We start from the raw sequence: 25,158 nt of genomic DNA on the forward strand, positions 1-25,158 counted from the left end.
TGAGACTTGTTACAGACTGCGCTCTACGGTAGGAATTAAAAATAAACCTTAAGGCTCTATTTTGAACCTGTTCAGATTTAGCGATATTATTTTGCGTATATGGCTTCGATATCGGGCATGCATATTCCAGCAACGGAAGTACTGTGGTTTTATACGCTATAACTTTTGCTTCAGGTGTCGCGTCACCAAGCCTCCGACGAAGCATCCAAAGCTTTTTTGCGACTTATCACAGATATAGTCTATATGGCGGTTCCAGTTCAAGCTATCTGTGACGTAAACACGCAGGTATTTATATTGTGACACACGGCAGAGCGGTTCGTCATGTATGACGTAACGAAATAAGAGAGGCTTGGTTTTTCTTGTAATCGGCATTAAAACTGTTTTGCTTGGGTTCAACTCCATTTGCCATATTTTACACCGAGAGCCTATCATGCCCAGATGTTCATTAAGCTTTTCCTGGTCGTAGTTCAAATCTGCCTTTGAGTAGATGACTGTGTCGTCAGCATAGTGCTTAATGAAAACATCGGGCGAGAAGCCGCTGTTCATATCATTGATATACAGTAAGAACAGCAGTGGCCCTATGACAGAGCCCTGCGGAACTCCTGAATCTACCGACTGTCTTGTGCTAATTGTGACTTTAATGGAAACCGCTTGCTCTCTGTTTGTCAAATAAGCCGCTATCCAATTTATGAGCTCATCATTCTGCAGGATCGTGCTAAGTTTATGCAGCAATTTTGGATGTGGTATTTTGTCGAATGTTTTTCTGAAATCAAGAAAAAGAATGCCAACTTGCCCTCTGTCATCTAAGATTTGATTAATGAAATGTGAAACCTCGGTAAGAATTGTCACTGTCGAGAAACCTCGCCTGAAACCATGTTGTTGTTCTCCAATTAGTTTCCGCTCTTCGATAAATTCTGTTAAGTGCTTAGTAGTTGTTTACACTGTAGTTGTTTACACAGTCTTTAGCACCTCCTTTAAGAATCGGCACGACCTTAGTACATTTCCAGTCATTAGGGACCTCTCCGTCACGCAAAGATTTGTTAAATATATCAGTGAGATAATAAGAGAACCATTCAGCATACCTTTTTAAAAAGACATTCGGGATGCCATCTAAGCCAGTTGATTTCTTTTCATCAAGGTTTAGAAGAAGGTTACAAATACCTTCCTGTGTAACGACAATATCAGTTATTGTCGAGGCAGGACAACCTAAGCTGAATTCGGGCAATATACGATTATCGTTCGTAAAAAGAGATTCGAAATCATCATTAAAAGTACAGGCTAACTGAAAGCTATCGGTAACAGTGCCGGTTTCGTTATTTAAGTACACAGTGTTCGATTTTTCTTTCGATAAATACCACCAAAATTTCTGCGGTGCGGTTTTAATAAACTGCGTTAAAGATTCATTCATGTATCGCTTCTTTGCGTCAGCCAACTCAGCTTTGAACGACAAAGAGAGCGTCGTGACGTCAGCCGATCTGAGAATTTCTTTACTATTTTTCATTTTGCCCGCATGCGCCTTAGTTGACGCTTCATGTGAATAATTTTTCGCGAAACCCACGGATTCATTCTTTGAACCTTTTCTTTCGTTCAGGTATGTATCGTTTTATTAGTGTGTGTACCACTTCTTTAAGCCTTTTCCACACATCATCAACCGTTGAACTATCAGATACAGCAGCCCGCTTAAAATCTTCATAGTTGCAACGTCAAAGAAGTCCAGAATCGAAACATCATCAGCTCTAGAGTAATTGGGTACTAGTACAGACTTTGTGGCTTGCGCTTCATGACGCAAGCCTAATAGCTGAAGAATCACCATACTGTGATCTGAAATACCCTCCATCACTTCACAAGTGTACTTTTGTTCAGCCAGTGATGGACTCAAAAATACAAGATCAAGTAGAGAGCCACCCATTTCGTGTACCCATGTGTACTCCTGTAGAACTTGAACCATATTGAGCGAGAACACCCCATCTAGAAGAGCCCGGGATGGTAATACATCAACTTGACCCCCTTTATGCTCCAGCCAGTTAAATGCGGAAGATTAAAATCACCGGCAATTACAATTTTTCTTTTTGAGTTCTGAAATTCGCTATGTAAGAAGTCATTTAAAGATAGCATGTAGTCTTCCGAAGAATCGGAAGGACGATACACTGCAATGAATGTGAACGAACTGCCGTATAAAGTCATGTCGCATGCAATACATCCAATTTCAGGTGGTGAAGAACGTTCTGTGCACTCAGTTGATCATTTACAGATAATCGCCACACCACCACCCCTAGATCCGCGATCTCTACGATAAGCTATATAGTTTGGAGGAAAAAACTCGCAGTTCTCAATGCATTCATTTAAGCATGTCTCAGTAACAATGAGTACATCTGGTTCATACCCGAGCAAAACACTTTCAATGGCTGAAATTTTATTCAAGACGCTGCGCGCGTTCAGATTAATAACCGTCACTGCATCAGGAGTAGTGCCCACGTTCCTGGATTTTCATGTGGTTTCAAGATTATCAGCCACTATGTGTGGCTTCCGTGAAACGGTGTTTTCGTCCCAGGAATATGCATCCCTGTTCACGTAAAGTTTGTCATGAACAAGGCGCACGCGCGCACGCGCTTCGTTTTTCTTCTTTTTCACTCTCCCAAAGGCGTTTACGACAGTAAAGTACTCGCTTTGAAAAGTCTTCACTCACTGAAACACCTGTTTCTTTCAATTTTGACCACTTCGTCAAGATATCGCTCTTTTCTTTGGAGTTGTATAAGCGAAATATTACAGGCCGGGAATGGTCTCGCCTTTTTCCAAGTCGATGCATGCGTTCTACTCTACATGGGCTTACACCTATTACAGAAAAAAGTTATTGGTTTACAGCTTCAAACAATTCATCGGTTGATTCATTTGGTTCTCGGGAAGACCATAGATGATCAAATTATTTCTTCGTTGCCAACTTTCCAGATCGTCGACCTTCCGGGAAAGCACAGCTATTTGCTCAGTTAAAGCAGAAACCGCTTCTTTAGTTTCGGTCAATTTCGGAAGGGATGACTCAATCGTAGACAATCATTCTTGAAATTTTTTATGACGCTGCCATTATCTCTTACTTCCTTCTCAAGCGCACGTTGATCACGTTTTATATCAGCAAGTGTCTTCGTCTGTTCTTTCAATGTTTGCAAAATTTGATCAATTTTTTTTTCTTTAAGTACAGCGGGACCGGGGTTTGTCTCAATATCACCGCTCCTAGCCAACTTCAGCAACACAGACCAGCAACCACAAGATAAAGACAACAGTGTGTTGGGGCACGGCACGACTATAAGAAATAGTTCATCGCTTCGAAAACATGAAAAGCGCCGTCTCACATGTAAACAAGCAAAGACGAGCGCATTTGAGGTCATGCTTTGGCGAGTGGCTAGCCCGCAACTGAGTCCGTGTGGATCCGGGGTGCTCCTTATGTACGGTTGAGGGGCGTGCATGTTGCGTGGTAGGAGCGTACAGTATCACCAGACTTCAAAACATGTGAATTGTAGAACAACCGGAGGGCTCTACGAGAGTTCTTCAATACCTTTACTGGTTATGAAGCTTCCCCGTAACTCTATGGGAAACCTCTGTGCGCTTCAAGTGGTGGCCGCGGGGCGGCACTGCGTCCAGCCTGTAAGTAAGAGTTGGTTAGAGTATTGGTGGGACAAAATTAGAGAGAAAGGACCAAAATAAGTAGGCAAGGGTTGACGCTTGGGCAAGTTGGTGTGGATTCATTTCAAAATGTTAACAGCGCATAGAACGATTAGGAAGGGACGAGACAACAGAGGTAAATAGCGCTCTTTACCTTTGTTGTCTCGTCCCTTCCTAATCGTTCTATGCGCTGTTAACTTTTTGAACTTTTTCAAAATAAGTAGTGGGAAAATAAGGACATAATGGCGTAAAGGGCAGAGAGCTGGGCTATGAAATTACGTGCTTTTTTTCTGTAGTAACATAGATTTGATGGAAGTTGAGGCATTAGGCCAGCATGAAAAAATGAAAACGTTTTTTTTTTGTCGAGCCTGGTGGCACACTTGTCACTGCCCCGTTATAAAGGGGACGCTCATAGCATCTATGCATCCATGGCATCGGGCAGACGGCAGCGCAGGCGGCTGCCGGTGTCAGTGCAAAATACCGTGGCGAGTCAGCACGCAGCTTTGACCTTCTCTCCTGTATTGTGCCTAGTGTGTGGCGCCGGCAGCTTGGAAAGGATGCTGCGTACCTGGGTGTCGATGTTCTGGGTGCCTAGACACAGCAAGCGGCGGAAAAAGTGGAAGCGCGCCATACCACGAAAAGAAATTGATGGTTTCACATTTTACTCACCGCATGTGCGTGTCTGCGAAAAGCGATGCGAGTGACATTGTTTGCGTGGACTACTCGGAGGTGGTGTTGTGACGTCAAAGCGCGATGTACCGATTCTTTTGCCGCACGCTGTGCAGAGGATTTTCGACGGCCTCCTGGCGTATTTGGATGGTGCGAAAAAGTCCAGAGCTCGCCAGCTTACAGAGCAAAATTGTAAGATCTACACACATGGTATGCTCTGTGCATGTGTACTAGAACAAACGTCTGACCTAAATAAAGATATTTAGTTGCAAGTGCTGGACTCATAGACATTCATGATTTATTTATTTATTTATTTATTTATTTAATTTATTTACCCATACTGCTGTCTCGGTAGACAAGACTTAGCAGGAGGGGGTACATGAGTTAGTAAATTAAACAACCATACAATGCATATTAAAAGTACCACACTACGTAATTCGGCAATTCTTGCACAAACTGTTCATGCAGTTTTTTCCGCAAGGAACCATCTAGGCTGCTCAGAATGTCGAGAAGGGTTGGAAAAAAAGAATGCTTAAAGCGCCCCTCACCAGCCTCTGAAAATAGAAAAAGCGAGCGCAATGTTCTCTCCTGGCGTTTCTCGTCTTTCTGGCGCCCTGGTTGACACAGAGCAGTGATCCACGCGACGTCTGTATTGGCCACGAGATCGAGCAGAGTTGCCGCCTGGCGGCTACTGGCTGAAGCGCGCCTAGTGTAGATTGCTCCCTGCGTCGTCTGCTAGCCACGTCGTGTTTGCATTTGCACGTACGTCCTGCAAGTTCTCAAATGGTGGTTTGTTCTGTTATGTTAGCGCGAGTATAACTGCTCTTACGTATACCCAACATGGTGTACAGAAGCAAATGGGCTTGCTCGGCTGCATGCGCATTGTAATAAGATCAGTGAGTGCGACGTTAGAGACGGCTGTGTATTGGTGTCGTACCCTTCGTTCGCCAGAATCATTTCAGTGTTGGTGCCGCTTTCTCGTTCAAGCATGTCTTAAAGTGCGCTTGGCATAGTCCCAAACATAAGGAGCATTAAATAGTGTGTGAATGACGTGTTTTAGCGACTCGGTGGTAAACAAAATCGAGGCTCATGCACTTTCGCGTTGTTGTTAGGTGTATAACTGCGGCACTGTAGTTCATGATGAGCTTTAGTTGTGCTTAAGATGTCCTTTTATTGCATGGTCGTGGTCCCACCACAGCAAAATATTTCTATCAAGTGAAGACTTGAAGACTGACACTTCGGTACTGAAACTGTCCCCTAAAAAAAAGACAATTGAATGACACGGCAGTGATAAAACGGAGTTCCCGCGCGCAATTTTACCTTTGGGCGAAATTTATGCAGAAACACCCGTGTGCTTAGATTTAGGTACGCTTTGAAGAACCCGGATGTTTAAAATTAATCCGGATGGCGTGCCATTTTTGTCGTACAGTGTCACGCAAAACCTCATCCTTTTTTCTTTTACATTATCTTGAGCGCTTGTGTGGAGTTGTTACAAATTGATGGAAGGCAGCGGATATGATTAGTTTGAGAAAAAAAGCCCATTTTCCATAAAATAACCGGACCTTTGTTGCATCAGTCGTGCACATAATCAATCGATGAAAACTCTGTGCTAAACACTCTTACATGCGTATGCGTATTCGCGCGAACAGTGCTATTGAACTCATTGCACAGGAATATGGGCTGGCATACAAATGAAGAAGAAGTAAACACTTAAGTAGTTCAGGCGTGCTACAGCAGTGCGTAGTACACAGAACACAAGATAAACACGTACAGAGAAAACAACAAAAAACGTCGTATAGTGCATAAGCGCAGACTGTCACCCAGGGTGAGCATACCTTTCATCGGCAGATTGCGCTTCTCTCACTAGTAATAGTAACGTTGGATGATCTTCGTGCATCGATTCAACAATGAAGAGCGTATATATTACCAGTAAGCTGCAATCAACGCATTTTATTCGCCGACAATCGGCTCAAACAGCTCACAACGAAGCGCCGCTGTGTGCATTTGTATACGCGCCGCCGACCGCCTCTCCACACTAACACGGCGACGGTGCTGCCTCCTATAGGTCGATCTCGCGGCGAATAGTTCGCACTCTCGATTGGTCCACACGCGCGAAATACCAGATGTGAATCACCTGCTGCTGTGCTTTGCCATGCAGCCGCCCATTGGTTCTTCCTTACCTCGCGTAGCTATCGTGCGCGATCAGCCGATTGCACTTCATTTTTTTGTGTGTTTCAGACTGAGAAAGCTGAGATAAGAGCGTGTAGCCGACAAGCGCGAAATCTTCATAGGGTCAGCGCTTAGTGCTGACATGGTACACGTGATTTTAAGAAATAAGCGGCAAGGGGAAGATATTGCCTGTAGGAAAGGTTGCGATGGCGAGGAGGAAACTACTCCCTCGTCTTTGAACGCGGGGTGGTGAGGGGCCTTTCAAAACAATTCACAAATGGCTGAAAAGGAAGAATATTAAGTGGGTGTGATCGGCGCGTGGCAGCCCTAGTGAAATGACTGAAACTAATCAGAGCTCGAATGCAACTGTGGTCGCGTACAATCTTATGGAGCAAAGCGATACGCTGAAGCGTGCGTCGATGATCCAGGGGTTCTAACGATAAAGCGCAAGCGTCAGATGAATGCGAAAAATTGCGGTCATATCGGCGGAAAATGAACCGTATTGCTTTCTTTTGTATGGCCTCAAGCCTATTTATGTCAAGTGTAGTGTAGGGTGACCACACCACTGATGCGTACTTTAGCAACGGCCTGACGAGCGAATTGTTAGCAGTCAATTTACAGTCCCTGGTAGAGAGCTTGAGGGTCAGTTTTAAGTATCCCGATTTGCTAAGTGCCCTAGCGCAAGTGGCTTCAGTGTGAAGGTGCCACTTTAGATTTGAGTAAAGGTACTTCCAAGATATTTGAAGGTATTCACAGAATTCAGGTTGTGCCCATTGTAACTATAACTCAAACCTAGCGGCTGCTTCTTATTAGTAAAGGTCATTTGTAGAGACTTTTGGTAATTGATACTCATTTTCCACTCAGTTCTCGAACCACAAAAGCATGAAAATGCATTGCTAAGACCCACTTGATCCCGTTTTTACACTGGTGTGAAGCACGCGTACAATCGCAGTTTCACTGATGTGTCCCAAATGAGCTGTGCGGTAGCATTAACATAAATAATGAACAATAGGATTTGGTGGAGCAATAAACGATTTCTAACCGTCGCGTGAAACAAGCCTGGTTCTTACGCGCTAAATGTATATGTAATCAACACCTGATGAAGACCGAGGCGCCTACGAGTGACAGGAACAAAGGAGGATAATGTAGTCGGAGTCGCAACTGAAGAGCGGAATAAACTAACCCTCACGCATGCGCCGAAGACGACTCGAAGGCGGAAAGCCATCTTCGTTTAGATGCGAAGTATCTTATGGCGGAGTTCAATCCGGTGGTGGTGGTGGTGTGCGGCGTGACCACCCTTACCGCGCATGCGCATACCCTCTCAACTTCCCCTCTCCACTTACCCTCTCCCTTCCCCTTTCCTCTCTTCCTCTGAAACGCGTGCTAGACAGGCCGAAATTCTCTCCTGCGCAACGCCGCGATGAGCACCAGTGCATGCGCGTCCCCTCCCCCTCTCCCTCCTCTGCTACGCTGCCCCCCTCTCGCACGCCTGCCGACCGCGTTCCCCGCTGGCCCTGTGAGAAATAACGGCCAGGCTAGAGGGAAGACAAGACGCGCGTAGCGTTCCTCTTCGCGTTTCACGACGCGAGGTCGGTAGCATGCCCAAAGAACACCAACGGAACGCGATCGTGCAAGTGCTCCGGCTTCGCATCGCCTCATGGTCCCCTTGAGCGGGAAATGGTGTAATTTTTTCTTCAGTCGATGTATTCATACTCCCCCGCCCCTGTCTGCACATACGGTGGTGTGGCACTGCCCCCGTGATCAGGCCAAAGATCACGGAGGCAATGCAAAGCAACCATGTCATGTCATGACGTCTACGTGTGACGTCACGTTGTGTGACGTCATGATGACGTGATATGGTGACGTCATCCCGTGATGATTTTTTTTTCACTCGTGTTAACGCTGCCGACGCGGGACGCCAACGGTCAATTTTCGTGTTTGATGAGGCATCCAAGGCTTTCGCCTTAAAGACAGTAAAGAATGACTGTAAAAACTGCACAGTATTGCATGGGCAACCGAAATTTAAACGTGACACGGCGCCGCAGTGATAAAGCAACGCAATAGAGAGCACGAAAACCAGGAAAAAGCCGTATGAAGTATCCCTTGCTCCTCGTTAATCGCTAAATTCAAAGCACTGATTGATTCAAACGAATTGTTGGTTCTATAAATACGAGGCTATTTTAAGATATCTTCTTATACGAACACAAGGTGTATAGCCTGAAAGATTTGTTATGCGCAGCCAAGAGTTACAACCACTGCACTTCCGCGACGCAATTAGATTCGCCACAGTCCTCGAAGGACACTGATTCATCGGCATATTTCCACTAGATGCCTCAGGAAAACGGAAGAAGCGTGCTTTCAAATCGGCAGTATATCGCACAGCCAAAGCAGCATGCGTTTGTTGCCGGATAATTTCTAGTTCCAAGGCCTCATTCGACGCTAAATTGCTCTGTGTTAGAGCTTCCCGGAACTTCCTTAAAGCTAATATCACTCTGAAGATATAATCAACGTTCACTGGTGCATTTAATCACGTTGTTCAGTTCCGATACGTGGCGTAGAACTACAGCGCCGACACCGCTCCGAGGCCCTCACGCAGACGAGGAGGCCCCTAGTGGCTGTGCCTGTCCCTAATCAAACATTTTTCTCGGAATCTTCCTGACCTTCAAAAGTACTGAGGGACTCTGGTCCTACCCATGGCAAAGCGCTCAGGAATAATTATTACTCGTCACCAGCAACAGCATCAACAAAGTGACCAGATGCCTTACGGGCGCGCAGAGGGTACTTTGCCAATTGGCAAAGGAATAATATTAATAATATCTGGGCTTCAACGTCCCAGAACCACGATATGATTATGAGAGACGCCGTAGTGGGGGGGCTCCGGAAATTTAGACCACCTGGTGTTCTTTAACGTGCACCTAAATCTAAGTACACCGGCCTCAAACATTTTCGCCTCCATCGAAAATGCAGCCGCCACGGCCGGGATTCGATCCCGCGACCTTCGGGTCAGCAGTCGAGCGCCATAACCACTAGTCCACTGTGTCGGGGCAATTGGCAAAGGAAGAATTATGGCGTAGTGGGCAATGTGCAGCTGTACTTACAGTAGGCATGCTACAACAGTTTCAAAGGGCTTACGCTACGCACACAGACGTTTCTTTCCTTGCGGCACTGCTGAGGTGTCCATCGAGAAGCGAAGGCAGGCTGGCAGTTGAGAAGGTTCCCTATCCCGTTATACTCATGAAGCCAAAGAGTTCCTCACTTTTTTGCAGCTTCGACGTCGTGTGCGAAGATGACAGGTCCCTGACTGCCGCGACAATTTCCCTAAAAGCGCCCTCTATAACAAAACTGTTCACACACAGAGGTAGTTTTTCGCTTTTGAGAACTTCGCGTCCATAGACAATTACGTACATTTACCGTCGACACAACGAAGCGTGTTTTACCGCGATATCAGTGTCAGGTGCTGCCTCGAAGGAAGACCGAGGCGATGAATCGAAACTTCTGCTGGTGCCACTGGTAATATGGGTGAGTGGCATGCAGTTTTCGAGCGCTCAGACGAGTAGAGGCCGCCGAAGCACTCTGCTCGCTTTCGGAATGACGAAGGAGTAAGCGGTCGTTTCGTAGCGCGATCCAAATAGCTCACGAAGCTTCGGTCGAGAAGCGGTGCATAGGAGCTATTCTCGATGTATGCACTTTTGCGGACATATCCACTTCGGCAGAGCGCATTCAGTTATTCGAAAAAGCTGCCACGTCATGGCGCTCCTGACCACGTGACGCACCTAACCCGCCAGCACATTCCCAGCATAAAGAGAAAGAAAGTGGACGAAATCTACAATAACAGGACACCTAAACAAACTTGACAAATCTGAGCTTCTGTAAGAACGTGTTCAGATCTTTGAGAACGATGCAGGGCATGCGTACCGTCATGCGTACCAGGTGCGTCAGGCGGGCGGCCGCGTTAAACCTAATTCAGGGGCTAAGGTGATTAACGTTCATGCAAGGCCTCTGCGATGTGCGTCCAAAAGCGGATCTCTGGGGGCAGCATTCGTTGCGACAAAGCGTCTCCGTCCCTCTCATTTGCGTCGAGAGTTGTGAAAACGTTAAAAAAGACGTTGCGGAAGAAGGACGTGAAACAGGGGGCGCGCTGCTCGCCGAGCTCCAGCCAATCTATGGAGGATGAAGTGGACAATCCACAATGTGGATACATCGAGAATCGCACCCCAAGCCCGACAGACATCAACACGGAGAGTTGTGGGGGCTGCGACTGAAGCGCTACGAGATGTGCAAGGAACAAACACTAATAATGAAAAACAAAGTTTTATTCAAGGGCGAAGCAATGTTTGTGTTTTACAAATTAGATTTATTTCCCGAACAGTTTGATTTAGGTGCATTGTGGAAATAATTTATGACAGTATTTAATTACACTAAAAAACTGTTTTCTTAGCTTCCTCTGAAGAAAAGCGCATGGAGTTATTATTCAGTGCGCTCCTTGCAGAGAGGCCCGCTCGTAAAGTTCGTATGCGACGAGACGCCCCATCACGTGTTTTGGTGTTTCGCATTTGCATGCGTTTTCTGAATTATAATGGTGATAAGTTCATTTTTATTGTGCGTGAAAGCGTGCGCATTTCTTGAAAAGCCAGCCGCGGTGTAGCCATGGCAACCAGCGACGCCCCAGCTGCTAGACCTCCTGGCATAACCTCGTGAAGTTATGCCAAGCCGCGCATGCGCAGTAGCGAGAACCACGCAGCTGCTATTGCTAACCCACGCCCAGCGACGGAGACACCTCGCTCAACCGTGTTCCGCCACTCGATCAGATACAGCCATGAGGCGCGTAAAGAAAGTACGTGGTCCGGAGGAAGAAGTAGTGTATCGTGAAGCGAGGCTGTCGCTGTACGAGAACGGCAACGGCAGCGACGAGCAGATCCAGAATACGCGGGCAGGCAAAGGAGAACAAGATACGACGTGAAGATACTGCGGATCACCGTGAGTGGAATGCCGAGCATATGCGAGCCCTACGTCAGGATCCAGCCTACCGGAAAGCAGAGTACGAGCGCGCCGTGCTCGGCCAGCTTCACTCTGTCTCAAGCCTTGCGCGGCTGAGCGCAAGCTTTCACTTTTTTTCCCCTGTTATATGTGAACAGATTGCTAAGTTTCTTTTGCGCTACAATTCGCGTGCCTTTATACATTACACGTAAGGTTAATTTATCGCAGCATGAGGCAAAACATAGTGCACGTAGTGTCCCCGCACTTTCACTTATTATGACACTTGGTGCTCATTGTGTACGGCGTAACAAAATCCGGCAGATTTCACACACTGTGGGAATCAGTGTAATGCGAAGCAGCCAGCAAAGAGCTGCATATATCCCCTTTTTATTTGTTGTCGAGGCATACGATGTCATTCATGTCATGACATCCAGTTCACTATATATCACATGTTTCTCATGCACGCATGTATGCACTATTTGGTATATACCATGCAAATTAAATGTATATTCTGGCATATACAGTGCATGACCTGCCACTTATGATCGTCCGGCATTCATGTCATGCCATGATAATTTTGGTATATATCCAGTTAACGAAACTTCCGCAAGCGCACCATGACAGTGTAGTGTAAATCACGCCGTACATGACATGCGTGTCATGCTGTGCTTGTTAGGACATCATACAGCCACGTCGCGCAATAACAATATTAAACGATCGGACGTACAAGGCGCGAAGACGACGATGAACAAGAGAGAGACACACACGCAGGGTACCAGACAAGTTAAACTGTCCCTTAAGAGTAATTGTGTCTGAACGTAGTACCTGGCAGAAGTTTCGCGCAGTCTTTCTACAAGAGAAACTCAAGCTACTCAGCTGGATGATCCTTAACCGGTCCACAATTCTACTGATGTTGTAAATGCCTTTCCGAGAAGACAGGGTCCAATTTTAAGGCATGTTCTTTAGACTTGAAGGACCTCGGCTTTCAATACCGAAGAAGAAGCTGCTTCTATGTGTCCAAGAATGCATAGACAAACCCGGTTCTTTGGCATTTCAAAATGACGTGGCTGTACCGGAAGGTAAATTCATGGCACTCTGAGAACTGTATCTCAGGTCCACCTACGTTGCATGGGACAGCCGTCTTTACCTGCAGAAGAGTGGCGTCCGCATAGGTTCATGTTTAGCTCCCATTTTATAGGGACACTAAAGAGCAAAACGATTTTTCTCGCATTAGTAAAGTAGTCTTCCACGATGCCAAAAACACCACGCTTGCTGCGAGAAGACGCTTAATAGGCGAGAAAACGCGCAAGAAGAAAATACAGCTGGCGACGCCACCTTAGAATTCCCGCACTATTTGCCGTGACGTCACATATTTTTGACGGCGCCTGCTTGGGCCTACGTAGTTCCTAATCGGTTAAATCGAAGTACATTGTCCTCTGAGGGGGCCAGAGACTTCACATAACGAGGTTGTGGAAATTTCGTCGAGCCAGTGGCGCCAAAACACGTTATATGCTCTTTGAAACCTTTACGTCACGAATTACAAATTTCGACGCGAAATTTTAAAATGAAACTTTTAAACTTGGTTTTCCCCTCTAATAATAAACTTATGGTGGTGAAATAAACTACACAAGAATTCTCCGAGCACACTTAATCAATCTAAACCAATTCATTGTTTCTCTTTATTGTCCCTTTAAGTGACATTTTTAGCTCAGGCAGGTGGATCTATTTCCAGTTTTATCCAGGGTAGTAGTGGCGTTATAAGAGTTTTTCGGTTTGCAGATAACTTTTTCTACTGACAAGAACTCTAGTGACACCTGCCTGGTCGTTAGTAAAAGCTTGACAACGTCTAGCTGCATTTTAGCTCCAATTGAAGTGACTCACGAACTTTCGGTCAAATCATTCATAAGGTTCTTAGATATACAGTTATTTTTCGCAAGTAACCATGTCTATTGGAAGTACCAGCCTCCAGCAAATAAGCCGCTGCTACCCTTTGTAAGCAAGCAGGTAACCGAACAGTGAAAAGCGTTTATTGCTGAGGCGACATTGATCTTATATTAGCAGAGACGTGACGCAGAGGTCACGTGTGCATCGTGCTTCATGTTTGGCCTCGCGACATCATGCTGGCGCCGCTCTGCTGCATCTTCCCCTTTCTGGACCAACAACAAGCCTTGACGTCTCTCTGCTTGCGGGCACCAGCAAGCCTCGCGTCGTCGCCTTGTGCTGTGGCTTAGGGCTTGGGTGGGTTCTGCGGCTTCTCGATGCGGTGGAACGGTGGCAGCGGCCTCCTGAGGTGGCATGATGCTGACATGCTCTCTTGTGCGACGAATTTTCTTACCGTCTTCAGTTTGCAAAACCGCGGAGCCCGGTTTTCCGCTGGCCGCAGGAAGACTGCTGGTGACCAGGACCGCGTGATGGTGCTGTAGGTAGTGACCTCCTGGCCACGTGACAGAGGTGGTAGTTCCCTGGCGCCGCGGTTGTAGTAGATTTTCTGCTTTCGACGTACGCGGCGAAGTCGTCCGTGGACCGTGCTGCTGGGCACTGTCTGGAGCTCCAGGTCGCTGCTTTGTATTGGCAGAAAGGTCACGGTCTGACTTCCTATCAGTCTCTGCGCAAGTGACTTCAACACGTCATCACGGGGTGTGTTGCTCCACTCAAGCAGAGCTGTATGAAAGTTGTGCATGTTAAAGGAACACTTCTTCACAAGCTTCATGGCTTCCTGCAGCGCTCGTACCGTCAGGCCATTGGAACGTGGATGATAAGGACTTGAAGCAACGTGCACTACTTCTAGATTTCTGAGGTAATTCTTGAATTGTCCGCTACAGAACGGAGGACCTTTATCTATGCATGTTTTGAGTACAGCGTTCACTTGGCTCAGGATAGTTTTAACAGCCAGATTGAGCGCTTACAGGCGGCTGGGTTCTCCTGCTCGAACTTGACTGCTGTGTCCGAAACCCTCCTTCAGAAACTGAAGGGCAAGAGGCCCGACTCTGCTCGTGCAGAAAAAGGTCGGAAGTGGTGCCGTATGTGCACAAAGTGTCACGCAATTTAAAAAAAAAAATGTGACAAATAGGTACAATATACCTACTTTTTTTCAACGCCGCATAAACTGGCTGGGCTATGCCCTCGCATTTCGGGACCGCTTAAAAAACCGACGTGCGGAAAGAAGCACGTCAGGCCCAACGCCACAAGCGCCGCAGGTGTCGTGTACGTAATCCCACTCACTTGTGGCGAGGTTTATATCTGACTGACTGGTCGTTGCGTCAACGATCGAGCACGGGAACGCGAGCGATCTGTTAAAAATAATTTGACTTTTCATTTACCTATGCATTGTAGCACCTGCGCCTGTGAGGCAGTGCTGACTAGCATTCGAATTCTGGGCAGAAGTGGCAATGCGCTGGCGAGAGAACTAATGGAGGCTTATCACAATAAAAAGAAAGACAGTGATTGTATCAGTGACACTTCTGTTGTGTTGTGTAGTAAAGAAAAACTGTTTTAGAAACTTGGTTGTTGATTTATTGATTTAGCGATTTATTGCTTTCCATTTATGCACATGTACAGTATAGTGGTAAATAAAGGTGGATGAGGGAAAAAAGCCGCACAACGCGGCTTGAGGCAGACCTTACCCCCTTAGTACAGTGTGGCTACATATGGTAAAGCACATAATACCCTTTGTATATTACACTAAAACAGTGGCTGTAAAGTACGGCAGTTATACAATGAACAGGGAAAACAAAACGACAACAAAACAAACATTTGCACAATGGATTACACTACTCAGATAAAGCGGGAACAAAATAGATATGTACTTCATAACATATGCAAGAAATGTAAGAAAAAACATATCACACATTATTAACTTCCTGAAAACACTAGAGAGGGTAGCGCATTAACATATTAAATTGTGGCAATGTTAAGTGCTGTAAATGATAGCCTGCTCTGTAGTATGAGTATAGTAGTCTAGGGAGATTGTTACATAGCATTAGGTAAGCATAGTTCGTACTAAAGTGCGAAACCTTCCACACTTCTGGAGTACGAGTGTTAAAACGGTATAAATTGACAGATAGGTCTGCAAGTTCTTCCAATAAGGTATTGTTGCGTTTAGCACTAAAATAATATTCGCGCAAGAGCCTAGTTTTGTAGATGTTATGGACTTTATTCATGTGCTATTTCTCAAACAGGTTTTCGGATGAGCCAGAAACGGTACGTTAGCGACGACACATATTATTTTCTTCTGCATACGAAATATTTTAAGTTAAACTGAGTCGTGGTACCCCATGCTAGATGCCCATAATGAATATGAGGCACAAATAAAGCATTATAAATAACAATCTTACCGGAACAGGTAAAGTGTATTGGTAACAACTTAAAACACCTGTTATGTGGCAAAGTTTTTAGAGTACCGAGCATACGAGCATACATGGTCGTCCCATTGCATAGTATTTGTAAAATGTACCCCTAGTACCTTTACAGAACACACAATTTCTATATTTGTAGATCTATACACTAATGTTTGATCTGAAGGAAGGCTTACGCCTTTGGTATTAAAGATTACAGCTTTTCTTTCTATCGTATTTACCTTTAAACAGTTTTCTGCAGACCAATGGGACGAACTGCACAGGAAATCATTGGCCATGGTAAATAAACTATTGTAAGAACTGGCTAAAATGAAAACACTTGTGTCATCTGCGTAAATTATAAATTTTGCCTTTTCGTATATGGAAATAATATCATTAGCGTACAAATTCAAGAACAACGGGCCCAGGATGCTGCCCTGTGGGACTCCGCAAAATATGTCTTCGATTGCGGATGCATTATTGCCTACATAAACCAACTGGCGTCTATTACTAAGATAGGATTGGAATAGTTGAAGAGGAACGCCTCTAATGCCATATTTGTCTAGCTTGTAGAGTAGGACTTTGTGATTAATGTGATCAAACGCCTTTGTAAAATCAACAAAGATGCCTAATGTTATTAGCCCATGTTCGAAGTCCTGTAATATAAATTCTTTTTGATCAAGAAGAGCTCGTTAAGTGGATCTGTTCTTACGAAACCCATATTAAAAATTTGAAATTATTTTGTGTTTTTTTGCAGAAGGAAGAATCCTCTGTTGAACGTATTTTTTCAAGACCTTTTGAAAACACAGGCGGGATCGACATGGGGCGATATTTTTTTAACTTATCATATTTTTTATATAACACTGCTACCTGTGCGACCTTCATATTTTCGGGAAATATCTCTGTTCAAATACACAGATTATAAATGTGTCGAACTTCTTTGGGGCAGCGCTAGGAACAGACGGACAAAGACACATAGTAGACGCCACGAGCACTGACTTACAACTGAACTGTATTGCCTTTACCACTGAATTTATATGGGCCATAATCGCTCGTTGTGACCGCCACGTTTCCTCAGAAGTAACAAGCAGCGATAAACAACAATCCTAACAATTTGTTTAGCTATAGCAGAGGACTTTCAGGTGGAGCATGCGTGCAAGAGAAAAAAAAAAGAAGAAAGAGTAAAATAATGACTGGCGGACGCTTCGCGTGTAAAAGCATAAAACGATGAAATATTACATGACAACAAAAGAGAAGTGCAAATGAGAAGCACGCTTAAGTAGAACCCTTGAGATAATCAATCTCAGCGTCAGACAAACAGATCGAAGGCCTGCTAACGCAGTTGTCACCTGCCTTATGTATTGAAAAGGCTTTCACGATTTCGCGATCAATCTTATGTTTCGCTTTCTCAAGGAACTGTGTACGTTGAAAATCAGGGGTAAAACCACAGCGTTTGCAATGCTCACCCAGAAATCCTCCAGTTTGATTGCGCACGTTCAAATTATGCTCTCTAGCTCTCTCGTTAAATCATTGGCCGGTATGACCGATGCAGCGACGACCACAACTGAGGGGAATGCTGTAGACGACATTAAAAACGCACACTGTAATCTTGTTCCGGTGTTGCGTGACGCAAACACGTCGCTTCTTACTGTTAGTCAAGGCACACCAACTTTGAGAGTTTGGAAGGAGCGGATAAAACAACCTGGACGTTGTGTTTCCTTGCTATTCGTTTAACATTGTGTGACACTTGGTGCATATATGGGATGACCTTGACCGGCATGTCCGCTTTGTAAGGCTTGTCGTTTGCTTTCGAACGTTTATTATTTTGCAGAAGGGAGTCACAAACAGCAGTGATAAGTTCTGGGGGGTAACCCGCACGCTTTAGTCTCAGAACTTGGGCACAGAAACTTTCGGAAAGAGCATGACTGCAAGTCTTATTGAGGCCTGAGTTCAAGCAGGTATTTGCGATACCGCGCTTGGTCAAGCTTCGAGTAAGCGTTACTGTGCGGTAGTAAGGCTTTTTTAGATCTTGGGTTGTATACCCAAGATCGAAAAGATCTTGGGTTGTATTCCTCAATTATTTGGTTAGTGTGTTACGAAAAGTCTTAAATGTTTTTAAACCAAGAGGTTCTCTAGATTTAATAATTTTGGTATATAGATTATCACGCTTCTTAATTTTCTTGCAAAGAGCATTCGTTAACCATGGCTTTCTTAGGCATTTATTCTGCTATTTATTTTGTAAACAAAATGTTTTTATAAACGTCAGTCAACAAACCTACTAAGAAATACATTATAAGCAGACTCAGCGTTTTTTTCTTGCAAAACATCATCCCATTTAATTTGCTTCAACTATTTGAAAAGTTGTTAGGATATCCTCGGTTACTTTGTGGAAAGCTTCTTTAGTGCCTCTGTGCAAGGTTTTAGCTACTGTAGTTTTGACAAACATGCAAATAGGCATATGGTCACTTATGGCACTACTCAAAAGAGCACTTGTGACGCACATGGGGGAGAGATTCGTTATAAATAAATCAAGATTAGTTTCCGTATTTACTGTTACTCTAGTGCTGGAGTGAATTGTGTTAATACAACCATTCGAGGTTAATACTCTCTCAAAATCAGACCGTCGTGTTGTATCCGAGGCAATATTCACATTAAAATCTCCTCCAATAATTAAACTCTCACGGTTTTCGTTTGCAAGTGATGACAATTCATCAAAGAAATCAAGAAAATGGGCGAGAATACCATTGGGAGGACGGTAGCACACAACAAAAATACGTTTTTCTCCTTGAATAGACAGCACTTCGAAATTGTCCGTCATTGGCGAAAAATCAAGTATGTCACAATGTATATGGTCTGTTAAGGTGTTTAATCGACAGCACTCAACGACAATGAGTAATGGCGACAGTCACGGCAAGGCACGAACTCCCTGCGCGAGCGGCGTTCTTTCTTCAAGCAACCAAAGAGGATGACCCACTAGAAGGCGCTGGAGAGGGTAACCCATTACCACGTCCCAAGGCTTCTCTACAGGTCGGATATTAGTAAGGACACACCTCCCCGGCGTCTTGATAACCCACTCAGGTAGAACGTTTCCTTGTGAGAACGCTGAAAGATGTGACTGTCATTTGTATAACAAGTTTTGGTTATCATGACGACGTCACACAGCTTATCTGACCCTACGAAGAAGCTTTCGAATTCGGCTATTTTCTTGGAGACGGATTGAGCGTTAATGCGAACACAGCTAATTCCCTTTTGTTCAGATTCGACGTGGGCAAACCATTCTTGTTTAGAGAGGAACCCTAAGGGATTCATGATGCTGTCAAAGAATCAGCAGCAAGGGACCTCAGCAGGGAAGAGTAAGTGAGTTTTGACAGCTCATCCTCGATATTAATGACTACTGCAGGGGCTCCATTCTCTTTGCGCACAAGGGCATGCCCGTTTGTGTGCCATGCGTACTTGTATACGGAATGTTTCACCCATTCCTTAGCTGCAGCCAGAAGCTTTCTGGATCGAGTTGTCATGTTCTCGGCGATGAAGAGCTTCATCGAACTATCTCTGAATGATCGCTTCTTGGCCAGCCAAGCATTTCGTAGCTCTTGACGCGCGTGTTCTTCCCAACCGAGTTGGCAGCCTGGGTATAGCCACAACGTCCTGTTCCGATGAGCACTCCATGTCTAGCCGTTGTGCTATTTCGTTCACCTTGGACAGCAAGTTCTCATCCTCAGTCTCAGGAGCTTCATGTATTTCTAGGTTTAGGCACCTACTATGCCATTCAAGGGCGTCAATATCACCCTGAAGCTAACTGAGGTTCTTAGGAGCCTGATACTTTCCATTTTTTCCACCTTTCGCTTTAGATTGTTAATGACTTGTTCGTGGGAATCGAGACGTCTCTTAATTTCATGAGACTCATCAGATAACATATGGATAGATTGCTCGATGCCATTCACTTTGCTAGGGACGTCCAGAAGCAAGCTTAGTTTCTTGTCCAATTCGACCAGCTTCGCCATGATTCCCGGATTCTTTACCTGAAATGTGCAGGCCCAACACTTTTGCCCCCTTTTCCTCGGCACGTCTCACATTTCCAATTTTTCTTGGAAGCTTCTCGTTTGACCTCACTCAAGCCCGAACACTGCCCATTATGAAAAGTAAATCCACACTCGGAGCACGTCAAAACTGTGTCATGCTCGCCAATTGCAGAACGGCACGCGCAACAACGTGACATGTTATGTAGCTCTTACGTACAAGCTGAAACTATGGAACAAACACAGCACGTACAAACACAGACAACCAGTTTGGCAGCAGCAGCGGAGCGCAAAACAGGAGGTTTGCATGACAGAAAACTGACCAACCTGCAAATAGAAGACCGTTCAAGCTATCGTGCACGATGCGCTCCACCGCTGCAACCAACTGACGCGAGAACGCCCCTCGACAAACTGGCCGTGTTATCTCTTGCAAATTTCCAGTAGTGGTGGCAGCACAGGTAGCCAGGTAGTCTCGAGACGCGCAAATCAAACACCAGACGTCCCTGTTCATAAAAAGCAGAATGTCCATGTCAGGTAGAATCACCGAAGAAAAAGATGGTTGATCCCTCCGTCATAGGAATCGGAATAACACGAAAGTAAAGCTTGCCCGTACAGAAGTAACTGAATGTTTACTTTACATTGATATGAGAGAGTTTGCACAATGTATATTGATGTATGGCAGCTATAGCTCCGTTTAACGTGGATGCACCCACTTTGATGATTGGTGGTACATCTCTATCGCGACGACTAACGTCCATGTTAAATGATTACACAAACCCTTGTGGTAGCTATAGTAGTTAACGGTGAAAGCGTAATCAGAGAACGAGGTGTGATAGCCAGAAGAGCGTCGCATATTGGACGCAGAACTTGGTCGCCATCCCGCGGCATGTTAAAATGTGATTGAACACCACGGCCGCACTAGAGGGAAACGCAAAGCGCGTCGCGCCGCCCCGGTAGCCCGGCCGCGATTTTTCTCGGGGCGAGTGCGTGAGCGGGGAACGCAGTGTTACAGCCATGGTGAGGCAGGCGCACTTCGCAGAGCTATGCTTGGTGTGGATTAGCGTGTTGCTATGAGCGACGCCGACGCTGACGCTTTTACGACGCTTGGGCAAAGGTCGCCACCTCGCGGTGTGTTAAGGCATTGACATAATTCAACTTCTATTGAAAACGCGCCGAATGGGACGGACACGTAAATGCGTTGCAGGTGCTAGTCGCGGAGGCCACAACAATGACGAATTACTTTACCTTACCACTCCCAGAGGTCAACACCACCTCGCCGACCGGGAGAGTGGTAGATATAAACGGCGCGTTCGTAAAGCTTCCAGAGTTTGTGACCGTGGCGCATGGATAGCGTGCCCGGCATTTGTTGTTGCGGACCAAGCGGTCGTGGGTTCGATGCCCGTTGACGGTAGCTTTTTTTTTGCTATCTGATTGTGTATATTTTTTCGACGTCATTTCCGTGACGGAAATACGTCACTGAAATCTTGGTGGACCCCGGCATAAAACACTTTCGTGTTAAAAGAATCCTCCGGCAGAAACAACCATCCGGAGCCTTGACGATCTGGTGGAGTTGTCCGTTTTAGTACCTGCAAATAGAAGACCATTGAAGCTTTCGTGCATGATGCGCTCCGCCGCTGCAGTCAACTGACGCAATGACGCCCCTCGACAAGCTGGCCGTGTTATCTGTTGCAAGTTTCCAGTAGTGGTGGCAGCAAAGGTAGCCAGGTAGTCTCGAGGCGCGCAAATCAAACACCAGGCTTCCCTGGAAATAGAAGACCGTTGAAGCATTCGTGCGCGATGCGCTCCACCACTGCTCTTCCGATTCTGCTAAGTGTTGTTAATCGACATGTGCATTGCGCCTGCGCGCGCCACTCGGCTAGGGAGACTTTTCTGAATAAAGCTTAGTTGCGAGTAGCGCCTGTCCTGTGCATCTGTGTTCCCTTGTAGCCATGGTCAATTTCGCGCTAACGAATTTTGAAGATTATGAACCAACTAGCCCAGCGACGTATTTTGTTCAGCTGTATTTCTTTTGCAGTGGGCTCTTCTATTGGCGTCTTACCTACTTCTGTGCAGCCTTTTGCCATCATCAACCACACTGTGATGTAAACATGTCGGGCAAGATCTTTGGTCTTTTGTCTTCGCAAGAAAGTTTTTCCAGCGGACGTGCTCGCTCTTTCTGGTTGCATGCAACCATCGATTGGACATGCTAAACGAATTTGCCGCATCCTGGAGTCTGAGTTTTTGAGACAAGAGTGGTTATTGTACGACTGGCTACGAGCGGTTTGCTGCAAGCCAAACACCGGCGGTTTTTGTGACATGACCTGCAAAATATTCAAGAAGATGGCGGCTCAGACTACGAAGTTCCAGTGGAAGTCCCTCGTTCTCCGCTTACCGAAAGGACCAAGGCGCAAGTAATTCAAACCTGGTAACCTCACTGTTCTTGGCCATGTTCAGGTATCACAAGGCGTCTCCACGGCCCTCAAAAAAAGGTCCCAAGTTTAGCCTTCAGCCAGCTTTGCGTGTGCACAAACTGCTTGCGCTCTACAGGCGTGTGACTGACAAAGCAGGGAATGACGACAAGGAGAGGTGTCCTTTTGGACGGCATGGACAGCCTATTGAAGACTGCCAAGCGTTCCCACCTAAGACCCAACGGAAAAATGAGGGATGTGGTGAAGTTCTGCAAGGATAATGAACGTGTTCTTCAAGCGGATAGGTACAGTGGTTTTGTGGTCTACCTTCAGCGACGTTTCGTCAAAAAGCCACTGAAGCTTTGAGCAAGAACTTCGTTCCTGCGAAAGTAAACCTGAGCAAGGTAAAAACAAAAGCTATTTCTTTGTGTAAGGAGCTGCAACTTTCAGGGTTATGCAAGTCTATTATCGATATTTAGTGTTAAAACCATAAGGTCGACATGCGTTTAAGAAGTATTGTTACTGAGAAGAATACTTGGCAGCAGGAGGTAAGTCAGTTTTCGTTAGAAAACTTAAACGGTCTAGTTATTGATGATCCCTATATTGTAAAAAATTCAAGCGGAGTGACAGCGTTTCTGGCTTCTCTTCATTCCTGCAAGTATGCCTTGTCGATAGATGTAGATGACTTGTTCTACTCCGTTTCCCACGATGCCCTTTCACCTACCGTGTGCTGTTGTATAGAAAAGAACGAAGATGTTGCTTTCCAGAATCCTACCGGTATCTCGGTCGACAACTTTATGACCTTACTAGAGTACTACCTATCCTCAACTTATGTTTCTTCTGACAGCGGAATTCGTCTAGCGAAAGTAAATTTCTATTGGTTCATGTGTTGCCCCATACTCTGCAATATGTTTTAGCTGCTATTGACCGTGTCTTGAATAACCTATTGGAGAGCGAGAAAGTTCTACGAGTTTATAGATATAGAGACGACTTTCTCGTGATTTTAAACACCAATCCCTTCCAGATGAGTGCCAGTGCTGTTGAGGATATTTTAAACCTGTTCAAACGCCATGGAAAGGGCTTAACCTTCACTCTTGAACTTGCTATTGATGACAGCTTGCAGTTTTTAGATAATAATATGCTTTCAGGGGGCAGTATATTTGCTAAAAGTGTTCTCCGCGTGCTCAAAAAGAGCTTTTACTCTTTGATTCTGGTCACAGTAAGGTTGTAACAACATGGATCCAACCATGGATCCAACCATAACCAACATGGATCGCAAATAACGATAACGTTGAATAACGTTAAATAACCTTGACGATAATGACGAGCTTATCTTTAATGACAAATGTGGTACTTCTGTGGAAAGTTTTCTGGAAATGCTGTCGTTTTATTTGCGATCCATGTTGGTTGAATGGAGAGGGAACTTCTTTGCTCAGAAGTCAGGAATCTGTATTGGGTCGAGGGTGGCCCCGATCCTAAGCCATATTTTCCTTAGCCGCGTTGACAAAGTAATAGCCCACAGCTTAGGTAGTTTGGCCGTACGGGTCTTCCGATATGTTGACGATTTCTTGGTCATCACTGAATGTGACAGTCAGCATAACAGGATAGATAGTATTCTAAGGATTTTTACGGCATGCGGTATGGGGTTGAAATTTACTTGTGAGCTACCCGCTGACGCGGAACTTCAGTTCCTGGACATTAGACTTAGATTTGAGAAGGACCACTTGTGCTGGTTATATAAGCCACGCTCTTTAAAGGCGATCTTGAACTTTTCGTCTGGCCATTCGAAGACGGTGAAATCCGGTATCGTGTACGCGGCACTGCGCGCCGTGCTCCAGAAAACGTGCAGTCATTCTCTAAAGGAGAGTTTCGTGAGCCATATAGAGCTCCATAGATACAGCCAGAAAGATACAGAATGTCCTCCAGCTCGCGCTGCTTCCGCTTGAATTCCTTCTTGGCCGCCTGCACCTGCCGCAGCTGCTCCTCGAGCCGCATGATGGCGTCGCGCGCCGTGGTCAGCTCTTGCTACCCCTGCTCCATCTCTGCCTGCATATGTCGCAGTCGCTCCGCGTACTCCTGCTGCTTCTTCTTGGCCATCCCGCGGGCCTCCGTCTCCTTGCGAAGCTGCTCCGTTTCCTGCTTGCGGGCCAGCTTCTCACCGTGAGCCTGCGCCTTCATCTGTTGCACCTGAATGGTGTCAGGCTTTCTGCGCCGCATGTAGAGTTCGTGGTTGCCCATGCACAACGCCAGAATGCGCTTGTTGATCCGCAGCCGGAGGGCGAAGAACACAACGTCGGGCGCCTTCTTGTCGATGGGCTTGACGACCTTCCTGTCGTTGAAAGAGATGTTTCTGATTTCGTTCATGGGAAACCAATCTTGGGTGTCAGGTCGTCGTCCTTCTCGTAGATGTTCAGGCCCTTTTTGTTCGTGTTTTCGAAGTAGTTGCCGCCATAGATTTCAAGATCCTGGGCGGTCGTCAGGTATTCTATCATAGCATCATCCCTGTGAAGTTCCTTGTGCTGCCCCCACCAGTTGGTTATCCTCACATCCCACCGTTCCTTGTGAGCTTGTGCTGATCCATGACCCTCTGAGGCCACAGCCTGTCATTGCCTAGACAGCCTGGCTTGTCGATCTGGAGGTTATTAGCTACGCTGCTCTCAACGCATCGTAGCGCTCTCCCTCAGCGTCCACGGGAAGAGGCCACACAACTCCGGTTCCGCCGCCACCGACGCCATACCGCCCGACTGTCGGTCAGCTCAACGCTCCGAGGAAGACCGAAGTGTGGCGTACCCCCGACCGCCGTCCACTCAGCTATCGCTGCGGAGAAGCCGGCCACCCATACCGCCGCTGCCGCTACCGCGAGATGGGCCTGCGTGGATTTTCCATCAACGCGCCACGTCCAGAACGAGGTGCACAGCCACGTGACAT

At 46.0% G+C, this 25,158-nt stretch overlaps 1 pseudogene; it reads right to left on the reverse strand.

Annotated features, from left to right (window-relative positions):
- Window positions 1-13,696: 13,696 nt before the first annotated feature.
- Window positions 13,697-24,621, reverse strand: LOC119395183 (moesin/ezrin/radixin homolog 1-like; annotated as a pseudogene).
- Between the last annotated feature and the right edge of the window lie 537 nt (window positions 24,622-25,158).

Source organism: Rhipicephalus sanguineus, chromosome 5 (genome assembly GCF_013339695.2).
Source record: "Rhipicephalus sanguineus isolate Rsan-2018 chromosome 5, BIME_Rsan_1.4, whole genome shotgun sequence".
NCBI classification, from domain to species: Eukaryota; Metazoa; Arthropoda; class Arachnida; order Ixodida; family Ixodidae; genus Rhipicephalus; species Rhipicephalus sanguineus.